The 10,720-nt window shown below is 36.9% G+C and overlaps 1 non-coding gene across 1 annotated transcript; it reads right to left on the bottom strand.

Annotated features, from left to right (window-relative positions):
* Positions 1–5,278: 5,278 nt before the first annotated feature.
* Positions 5,279–5,382, bottom strand: LOC130984441 (small nucleolar RNA R71). The gene has a single exon (XR_009088378.1). It is a non-coding gene; the product is annotated as a small nucleolar RNA R71 (small nucleolar RNA).
* Positions 5,383–10,720: the final 5,338 nt, after the last annotated feature.

Here is a 10,720-nt window from a genome sequence, read left to right as displayed (position 1 = left end):
CCTTCGCTTTCCAACAATATATAATAGTCTATACTTCTTCTCAATCAATGCTGCCAAGGCTGCGCCTAACTTGAGATTTATCAAGTTAGGCACCAAGCATAACAACAACACACAACGTAGCACTCCATTCTTCAAGTTAGGCGCAGCTTTCTTCAAGTAAGGCGCACCATGTGAGTTCAACATGCCAAAACTCCCTGCAACCCTCAAGTAAGGTGCAGTTATTCCCCAAGTTAGGCGTGGATCCTAGTGAAGCCAAGTGGTCCCCACGCTTACAAGGCTCGCACGGATTGTTAATTAATTCTAATTTAAATTTAAATTTTATTTTAAAATAGGAAAAGATATTATTTTAAATTTAGAAAATAGATTTTAAATTAATTAGGATTAGATATAAAAAGAAAAGACTTTTCTTCTGGGAATTATTCCACCTCAGCCTAATTTACAGTTTACCATAATCCTTATTTTCACTTTTTTCCATGAGCAACTAAACCTCCACTGTTAAGGTTAGGAGCTCTGTCTATTTGTATGGATTGATTCTATTATTTTTGTATTTTAATTCATGTCCTGATTTATAATTTAAGAATTTCTTTCACTCTTTATCTTATGAATTTGGGTGGAATGGAAGTATGACCCTCTTTCTAATTGAGTTCTTGTATAACTTGGAAAAGCTTTTTACTTGAACAACAGCTTGAAAACAATTTCTCCTAAATTCTAATTATCTGGACTTAACGGGATACGTGACATATAATCTTCTTATATTTGGATAATTAGGATTTTTGTGGCATATAAACTAAAATTGAACTTCACCCTCTAATTGGAATTAATTGACCAAGGAATTGGCGGTTGATGAATTTTATAGGAGACTAAAAAGGTCTAAATGAATTAGGGTTTAGTCATATATAGTTTGCCAGGAATTAAATCTTGCATAATTAAAATAAATTAATAAGAAAAGTCAATCCAGAAAATAGATAACTCTGAAGCCTTAACTGCTTTCTCCATATTTTATTCCCAACTTATTTTCTTGCCTGTCTTCTGATATTCTGAATTTACTGTTTAATGCTCTTTGAACTCTCAAACACCATTTTCTGTTTGTCTAACTAAGTAAATCACTTAACTATTGTTGCTTAGTCCATCAATCCTCGTGGGATCAACCCTCATTCACTTGAGGTAGTACTTGGTACGACCCGGTGCACTTGCCGGTTAGTTTGTGGTTGTAAATTCCGCACCAAGAGTTGCGCTCTGATGAGCGGATAATTTATACATTTTTTGGCATTGTTTTTAGGTAGTTTTTAGTATGATCTAGTTACTTTTAGGGATGTTTTCATTAGTTTTTATGCTAAATTCACATTTCTGGACTTTACTATGAGTTTGTGTGTTTTTCTATGATTTCAGGTATTTTCTGGCTGAAATTGAGGGACCTAAGCAAAACTCTGATAAAAGGCTGACAAAGGACTGCTGATGCTGTTGGAATCTGACCTCCCTGCACTCGAAATGGATTTTCTGGAGCTACAAAACTCCAAATGGCGCGCTCTCAACGTCGTTGGAAATAGACATCCAGAGCTTTCCAGCAATATATAATAGTTCACACTTTATTCCAGATTAGATGACGTAAACTGGCGCTCAACGCCAGTTCCATGCTGCATTCTGGAGTCAAACGCCAGAAACACGTCACGAACCAGAGTTGAACGCCAAAAACACGTTACAACTTGGCGTTCAACTCCAAGATAAGCCTCAGCTCGTGAAAAGATCAAGCTTAGCCCAAACACACACCAAGTGGGCCCCGGAAGTGGATTTCTGCATCAATTATTTATTTTTGTAAACCCTAGTAGCTAGTCTAGTATAAATAGGATATTTTACTATTGTATTAGACATCTTTGGTCTTAGTTTTATTTTATTATTCATCTTAGGAGACTATTGATCACGTTTTGGGGGCTAGCTATTCGGCCATGCCTGGACCTTCAACACTTATTTATTTTTAACGGTGTAGTTTCTACACACCATAGATTAAGGGTGTGGAGCTCTGCTGTACCTCAAGTTTCAATGCAATTACTACTATTTTCTATTCAATTCCGCTTGTTCTTTTTCTAAGATATTCGTTGCACTTAAACATGATGAATGTGATGATCCGTGACACTCATCATCATTCTCACCTATGAACACGTGACTGACAACCACTTCTATTCTACCGTAGACCGGGCGCATATCTCTTGGATTCCTTAATTAGAATCTTTGTGGTATAAGCTAGAATTGATGGCGGCATTCATGGAAATCCGAAAAGTCTAACCTTGTCTGTGGTATTCCGAGTAGGATTCCGGGATTGAATGACTGTGACGAGCTTCAAACTCGCGATTGTTGGGCGTGATGACAAATGCAAAAGAATCAAGGGATTCTATTCCAACATGATCGAGAACCGACAGATGATTACCCGTGCTGTGACAGAGCATTTGGACCTTTTTCACTGAGAGGATGGGATGTAGCCATTGACAACAGTGATGCCCTACATACAGCTTGCCATGGAAAGGAATAAGAAGGATTGAAGGAAGGCAGTAGGAAAGCAGAGATCCAACAGGGACAAGCATCTCCAGACACTTATCTGAAATTCCCATCATTGAATTACATGAGTAACTCTATCTTTATTTTCTGTTTTATTTATTTGCTATTCGAAAACTCCATAACATTTATTATCCGCCTAACTGAGATTTACAAGATGACCATAGCTTGCTTCATACCAACAATCTCCGTGGGATCGACCCTTACTCACGTAAGGTATTACTTGGATGATCCAGTGCACTTGCTGGTTAGTTGTGCGAAGTTGTGACTAAGTGTGATTCACGTTTAAGAGCGCTACCAAGTCTTTGGAGCCATTGTTGATGATCACAATTTCGTGCACCAAGTTTTTGGCGCCGTTGCCGAGGATTGTTCGAGTTTGGACAACTGACGGTTCATCTTGTTGCTCAGATTAGGTAATTTTCTTTTTGTTTTGTTTTCAAAAATTTTTCAAAAAAAAAATTTGTCCCTATTTTCGAAAAAAAAATTTAATTAAAAATAAATCATTCTATGGCTTCAGAATTTTTAAGAATGGATTCTAGAGTTTCATGAAGCATGTTGAATCCTAGCTGGCTGTAAAGCTATATCCAAATCCTTTTGGAATGAGACTTCAACTAATCACCTCAATGCATGTAATTCCATCCTAAAGCGGGCTGGCTATTAAGCCATGTCTAACCCTTAGATTGGAGCTTTAGGCTAACATTGAAAGATTCCTGGAATTCTTCTTAAAAATTTTGAATTTCTTATTTTCCTTTTCCTATATATTTTTCAAAAATAATAAAAGAAAATACAAAAAAATTCAGAAAATCATAAAAACCAAAAATATTTTGTGTTTCTTATTTGAGTCTTGAGTCAATCTTTATGTTTGGTGTTAATTGCATGTTTTAAAAATATATTTCTTGCATTTTTTGAAAATTCATGCATTCATGGTGTTCTTCGTGATCTTCAAGTTGTTCTTGGTAAGTCTTCTTGTTTGATCTTGATGTTTTCTTGTTTTGTGTCTTTTGTTGTTTTTCATGTGCATTTTTGCATTCATGGTGTCTAAGCATTAAAGATTTCTAAATTTGGTGTCTTGCATGTTTTCTTTGCATCAAAATTTTTTTCAAAAATATGTCCTTGATGTTCATCATGATCTTCAAAGTGTTCTTGGTGTTCATCTTGACATTCATAGTGTTCTTGCATGCATAATGTGTTTTGATCCAAAATTTTCATGTTTCGGGTCATTTTTATGTTTTTCTCTCTCATCATTAAAAATTCAAAATTCAAAAAAATATCTTTTCCTTTTTTCTCTCAAAATTTCGAAAATTTGAGTTGACTTAGTAAAAAATTTTTAAAATTAGTTGTTTCTTACAAGTCAAGTCAAATTTTCAAATTTAAAATTCTTATCTTTTCAAAATCTTTTTCAAAAATCAAATCTTTTTCATTTTTTTATAATTTTCGAAATTTTTAAAAAATTTATTTTTAAAATCTTTTTCTTATCTTTAATTCATGATTTTCAAAGGCTTTACTAACAATTAATATGATTGATTCAAAAATTTGAAGTTTGTTACTTTCTTGTTAAGAAAGGTTCAATCTTTAAATTCTAGAATCATATCTTTTAGTTTCTTGTTAGTCAAGTAATTAATTTTAACTTTAAAAATTAAATCTTTTTCAACCATATCTTTTTAATCATATCTTTTTATCATATCTTTTTAAATCATATCTTTTTCAAAAATTTGATTTCAAAATATCTTATCTAACTTCTTATCTTCTTATCTTTTCAAAATTGATTTTAATATCTTTTTCAACTAACTAATTAACTTTTTGTTTGTTTCTTATCTTTTTCAAAACCACCTAACTACTTTTCCCTCTCTAATTTTCAAAAATCACTTCCCTCTTTTTCAAAATTTTCTTAATTAATTAATTATTTCAAATTTTAATTTTAATTTTATTTCACCTTTAATTTTCGAAAATCATTTAACTCCTCTTCAAAATTTATTTTCAAAAATTTCTCCCTCTCTCATCTTATTCTATTTATTTATTCATTTACTAATACCTATCTTCACCTCTCTTCATCTCAAATTACTACCTCTATCCTCACCTTTGTGTTTGGATTATTCATTCTTCTTCAATCCTATTCCCTTTCTTCTTCTACTAACAATAAGGAACCTCTTTACTGTGACATAGAGGATTCCTCTTCTTTTTCTGCTCTCTTCTCTTTCATATGAGCAGGAACAAGGAAAAAGGCATTCTTGTTGAAGCTGATCTAGAACCTGAAAGGACTCTGAAGAGGAAACTAAGAGAAACTAAATTACAACAACCCAGAGACAACCTTGCTGAAATTTTTGAACAAGAAAAGGAGATGGCAGCCGAACCTAACAACAATAATGCAAGGAGGATGCTTGGTGATTATACTACACCTACTTCCAAGTTTGATGGAAGAAGTATCTCAATTCCTACCATTGGGGCAAACAATTTTGAGTTGAAACCTCAACTAGTTGCTCTAATGCAACAAAACTGCAAGTTTCATGGACTTTCATCAGAAGATCCCTATCAGTTTTTGACTGAGTTCTTGCAGATCTGTGAGACTGTAAAGATGAATGGAGTAGATCCTGAAGTCTACAGGCTCATGCTTTTCCCTTTTGCTTTAAGAGACAAAGCATGGTTGGACTCTCAACCTAAAGATAGCCTGGACTCCTGGGATAAGCTGGTCATGACCTTCTTGGCTAAGTTCTTTCCTCCTCAAAAGTTGAGCAAGCTTAGAGTGGATGTTCAGACCTTCAAACAAAAAGATGGTGAATCCCTCTATGAAGCTTGGGAAAGATACAAGCAGATGACCAAAAGATGTCTTTCTGACATGTTTTCAGAATGGACCATGATAAATATATTCTATTATGGTCTGTCTGAGTTCTCTAAGATGTCACTGGACCATTCTGCAGGTGGATCCATTCACCTAAAGAAAACGCCTGCAGAAGCTCAAGAACTTATTGACATGGTTGCAAATAACCAGTTCATGTACACTTCTGAGAGGAATTTCGTGAATAATGGGACGCCTCAAAGGAAGGGAGTTCTTGAAATTGATGCTCTGAATGCCATATTGGCTCAGAATAAAATGTTGACTCAGCAAGTCAACATGATTTCCCAAAGTCTGAATGGATGGCAAAATGCATCCAACAGTACTAAAGAAGCATCTTCTGAAGAAGAAGCTTATGATCCTGATAACCCTGCAATAGCAGAGGTAATTTACTTAGTTGAACCTTATAGAAACACCTACAACTCATCATGGAGAAATCATCCAAATTTCTCATGGAAGGATCAACAAAAACCTCAACAAGGCTTTTATGGTGGAAGAAACAGGTTTAGCAATGGCAAGCCTTTTCCATCATCTTCTCAGCAATAAACAGAGAATTTCGAGCAAAGCACCTCTAACTTAGCAAACTTAATCTCTGATCTGTCTAAGGCCACTTTAAGTTTCATGAGTGAAACAAGGTCCTCCATCAGAAATCTGGAGGCACAAGTGAGCCAGCTGAGTAAGAAAATAATTGAAACTCCTCCTAGTACTCTCCCAAGCAATACTGAAGAGAATCCAAAAAGAGGGTGCAAGGCCATTGATATAATCAACATGGCCGAACCTAGAGAGGAAGGAGAGGACGTGAATCCAAATGAGGAATCCCTCATGGGACGTCTCTCAAGCAAGAAGGAGTTTTTTATTGAGGACCCAAGGGAATCTGAGGCTCATATAGAGACCATAGAGATTCCATTAAACCTCCTTCTGCCATTCATGAGCTCTGAAGACTATTCTTCCTCCGAAGAGGATGAAGATGTAACTGGAGAGCAAGTTGCTCAATATCTAGGAGCTATCATGAAATTGAATGCCAAGTTATTTGGTAATGAGACTTGGGAATGTGAACCTCCCTTGCTCATTAGTGAACTAGATACCTGGGGTCAGCAAACTTTACCTCAAAAGAGAGAAGATCCTGGCAAATTCGTAATACCCTGTACCATAGGCACCATGACCTTTGAAAAAGCTCTGTGTGACCTAGGGTCAGGCATAAATCTTATGCCACTCTCTGTAATGGAGAAGCTGGGGATCATTGAGGTACAACCTACCTTATTCTCATTACAATTGGCAGACAAGTCAGTAAGACAAGTTTATGGATTAGTAGAGGACGTGTTAGTAAAGGTTAAAGGCCTTTACATTCCTGCTGATTTCATAATCTTAGACACTAGGAAGGAGGAGGATGAATGCATCATTCTTGGAAGACCTTTCCTAGCCACAGCAGAAGCTGTGATAGATGTTAACAGATGAGAATTAGTCCTTCAATTGAATGTGGACTACCTTGTGTTTAAGGCACATGGCTATCCTTCTGTAACAAGGGAGAGTAAGCATGCAGAGCTTCTCTCAGTATAGAGTCAAACAGAGCCCCCACAGTCAAACTCTAAGTTTGGTATTGGGAGGCCACAACCAAACTCTAAGTTTGGTGTTGAATCCCCACAACCAAACTCTAAGTTTGGTGTTGGGACTATACAACATTGACCTGATCACCTGTGTGGCTCCATGGGAGCCCACTGTCAAGCTATTGACATTAAAGAAGCGCTTATTGGGAGGCAACCCAATTTTTATTTATCTAATTTTATTTTATTTTCATTGTTCTTTTATGTTTTATTAGGTTCATGATCATGTGAAGTCACGAAAAAAATATTAAAATTAAAAACAGAATCAAAAACAGCAGAAGAAAAATCACACCCTGGAGGAAGGACTTACTGGCGTTTAAACGCCAAGGAGCATCTGGCTGGCGTTCAACGCTAGAACAAAGCATGGATCTGGCGCTGAACGCCAGAAACATGCAGCAAATATGGCGTTTAAACGCCAGGATTGCACACTGAGGAAAGCTGGCGTTCAACGCCAGAAACATGTTGCAGATGGGCGTTGAACGCCCAGAACAAGCTTAGAGCTGGAGTTTAACGCCAGAAATAAGCACCAATCTGGCGTTAAACGTCAGGATTGCATGCAGAGGGCATTTTACACGCCTCATTGGTGCAGGGATGTAAATCCTTGACACCTTAGGATCTGTGGACCCCACAGGATCTCCACCTACCTCAACTCACCTTCTCTCTTCTTCACCAATCACCTCCATCCATCTCTTCCCCACCCAATCCCACCCATATGGCCAAAACATACACATCTCTCCATCTCCTCCATATCTTCTTCTCCTTCCATTCTTTCTTCTTTGCTCGAGGGCGAGCAACATTCTAAGTTTGGTGTGGTAAAAGCATAGCTTTTTTGTTTTTCCATAACCATTGATGGCACTTAAGGCCAGAGAAACCTAAAAAAAAAAAGAGAAAAAGGAAGACAAAAAATTTTTCCACCTCCGAGTCATGGGAGATGGAGAGATTCATCTCAAGGGTCCATAGCTTAGTAGAAGAGCATTTGACTGCACATCAAGAGAGCATGAGGAATTCTCTCATCAAGAAATCCCTGAGATACCTCAGGGGATACATTTTTCTCCACACAACTATTGGGAGCAACTAAGGATAAGAGCACCAAAATCACTAGGGATCAAGCAACAGAGGCAAGGAAGAGACATAAAGGAGCTCAAAAAGCACCATTAGTCCTTCAAAAAGGTGCCACCCTCACTAAGGTGGAATTATTCCTTAACTTCCTTATTGTTATCTCTGTTTTTCGATTTTTATGCTATATGTGTGTTTATGTTTTGTGTCTCTGTTACATGATCATTAGTATTTAGTAACTATGTCTTAAGGTTATAAATAATTCCATGAATCCTTCACCTCTCTTAAATGAAAAATGTTTCTAATTCAAAAGAACAAGAAGTACATGAATTTCGAAATTATCCTTGAATTTAGTTTAATTATATTGATGTGGTGACAATGCTTTTTGTCTTCTGAATGAATGCTTGAACAGTGCATAATTTTGATCTTGTTGTTTATGAATGTTAAAATTGTTGGCTCTTGAAAGAATGATGAACAAAGAGAAATGCTATTGATAATCTGAAAAATCATGAAATTGATTCTTGAAGCAAGAAAAAATAGTAAAAAAGCAAAAGCTTGCGAAAAAAAAAATTTGGCGAAAAAAATAGAAAGAAAAACAAAAAGCAAGCAGAAAAAGCCAATAGCCCTTAAAACCAAAAGGCAAGGGTAAAAAGGATCCAAGGCTTTGAGCATCAATGGATAAGAGTGCCCAAAGAAATAAAATCTAGGCCTAAGCGGCTAAATCAAGCTGTCCCTAACCATGTGCTTGTGGCATGCAGGTCCAAGTGAAAAGCTTGAGACTGAGTGGTTAAAGTCGTGATCCAAAGCAAAAAGAGTGTGCTTAAGAGCTCTGGACACCTCTAACTGGGGACTTTAGCAAAGCTGAGTCACAATCTGAAAAGGTTCACCCAGTCATGTGTCTGTGGCATTTATGTATCCGGTGGTAATACTGGAAAACAAAGTGCTTAGGGCCACGGCCAAGACTCATAAAAGTAGCTGTGTTCAAGAATCAACAAACTTAACTAGGAGAATCAATAATACTATCTGAAATTCTAAGTCCCTAGAGATGCCAATCATTCTAAACTTCAAGGGAAAAAGTGAGATGCCAAAACTATTCAGAAACAAAAAGCTACAAAGTCCCGCTCATCTAATTAGAATTAATATTCATTGATATTTTGGGATTTATAGTATATTCTCTTCTTTTTATCCTATTTGATTTTTAGTTGCTTGAGGACAAGCAACAATTTAAGTTTGGTGTTGTGATGAGCGGATAATTTATACGTTTTTTGGCATTGTTTTTAGGTAGTTTTTAATATGATCTAGTTACTTTTAGGGATGTTTTCATTAGTTTTTATGATAAATTCACATTTCTGGACTTTACTATGAGTTTGTGTGTTTTTCTGTGATTTCAGGTATTTTCTGGCTGAAATTGAGGGACCTGAGCAAAACTCCGATAAAAGGCTAACAAAGGACTGCTGATGTTATTGGAATCTGACCTCCCTGCACTCGAAATGGATTTTCTGGAGCTACAGAACTTCAAATGGCGCAATCTCAACGGTGTTAGAAAGTAGACATCCAGAGCTTTCCACCAAAATATAATAGTTCACACTTTATTCTAGATTAGACGGCGTAAACTGGCGCTCAACGCTAGTTCCATGCTGCATTCTAGAGTCAAACGCCAGAAACACGTCACGAACCAGAGTTGAATGCCAAAAACACGTTACAACTTGGCGTTCAACTCCAAGATAAGCCTCAGCTCGTGTAAAGATCAAGCTCATCCCAAACACACACCAAGTGGGCCCCGGAAGTAGATTTCTGCATCAATTACTTATTTCTGTAAACCCTAGTAGCTAGTCTAGTAAAAATAGGATATTTTACTATTGTATTAGACATCTTTGGCCTTAGTTTTATTTTATTATTCATCTTAGGAGACTATTGATCACATTTTGGGGGCTGGCCATTCGGCCATGCCTGGACCTTCATCACTTATGTATTTTTAACGGTGGAGTTTCTACACACCATAGATTAAGGGTGTGGAGCTCTGCTGTACCTCAAGTTTCAATGCAATTACTACTATTTTCTATTCAATTCCGCTTGTTCTTATTCTAAGATATTCGTTGCACTTCAACATGATGAATGTGATGATCCGTGACACTCTTCATCATTCTCACCTATGAACACGTGACTGACAACCACTTCCGTTCTACCTTAGACCGGGCGCATATCTCTTGGATTCCGTAATCAGAATCTTCGTGGTATAAGGTAGAATTGATGGCGGCATTCATGGGAATCTGGAAAGTCTAACCTTGTCTGTGGTATTCCGAGTAGGATTCCGGGAATGAATGACTGTGACGAGCTTCAAACTCGCGATTGTTGGGCGTGATGATAAACACAAAAGAATCAAGGAATTCTATTCCAACATGATCGAGAACTGACAGATGATTAGCCGTGCTGTGACAGAGCATTTGGACCTTTTTCACTGAGAGGATGGGATGTAGCCATTGACAGCGGTGATGCCCTACATACAGCTTGCCATGGAAAGGAATAAGAAGGATTGAAGGAAGGCAGTAGGAAAGCAGAGATCCAACAGGGACAAGCATCTCCAGACACTTATCTGCAATTCCCATCATTGAATTACATGAGTAACTCTATCTTTATTTTCTGTTTTATTTATTTGCTATTCGAAAACTCCATAACATTTATTATC

The sequence above is a fragment of the Arachis stenosperma genome, chromosome 5, assembly GCF_014773155.1.
Source record: "Arachis stenosperma cultivar V10309 chromosome 5, arast.V10309.gnm1.PFL2, whole genome shotgun sequence".
Lineage (NCBI taxonomy): Eukaryota > Viridiplantae > Streptophyta > Magnoliopsida > Fabales > Fabaceae > Arachis > Arachis stenosperma.
This window is presented reverse-complemented; position numbering and strand designations above follow the sequence as displayed.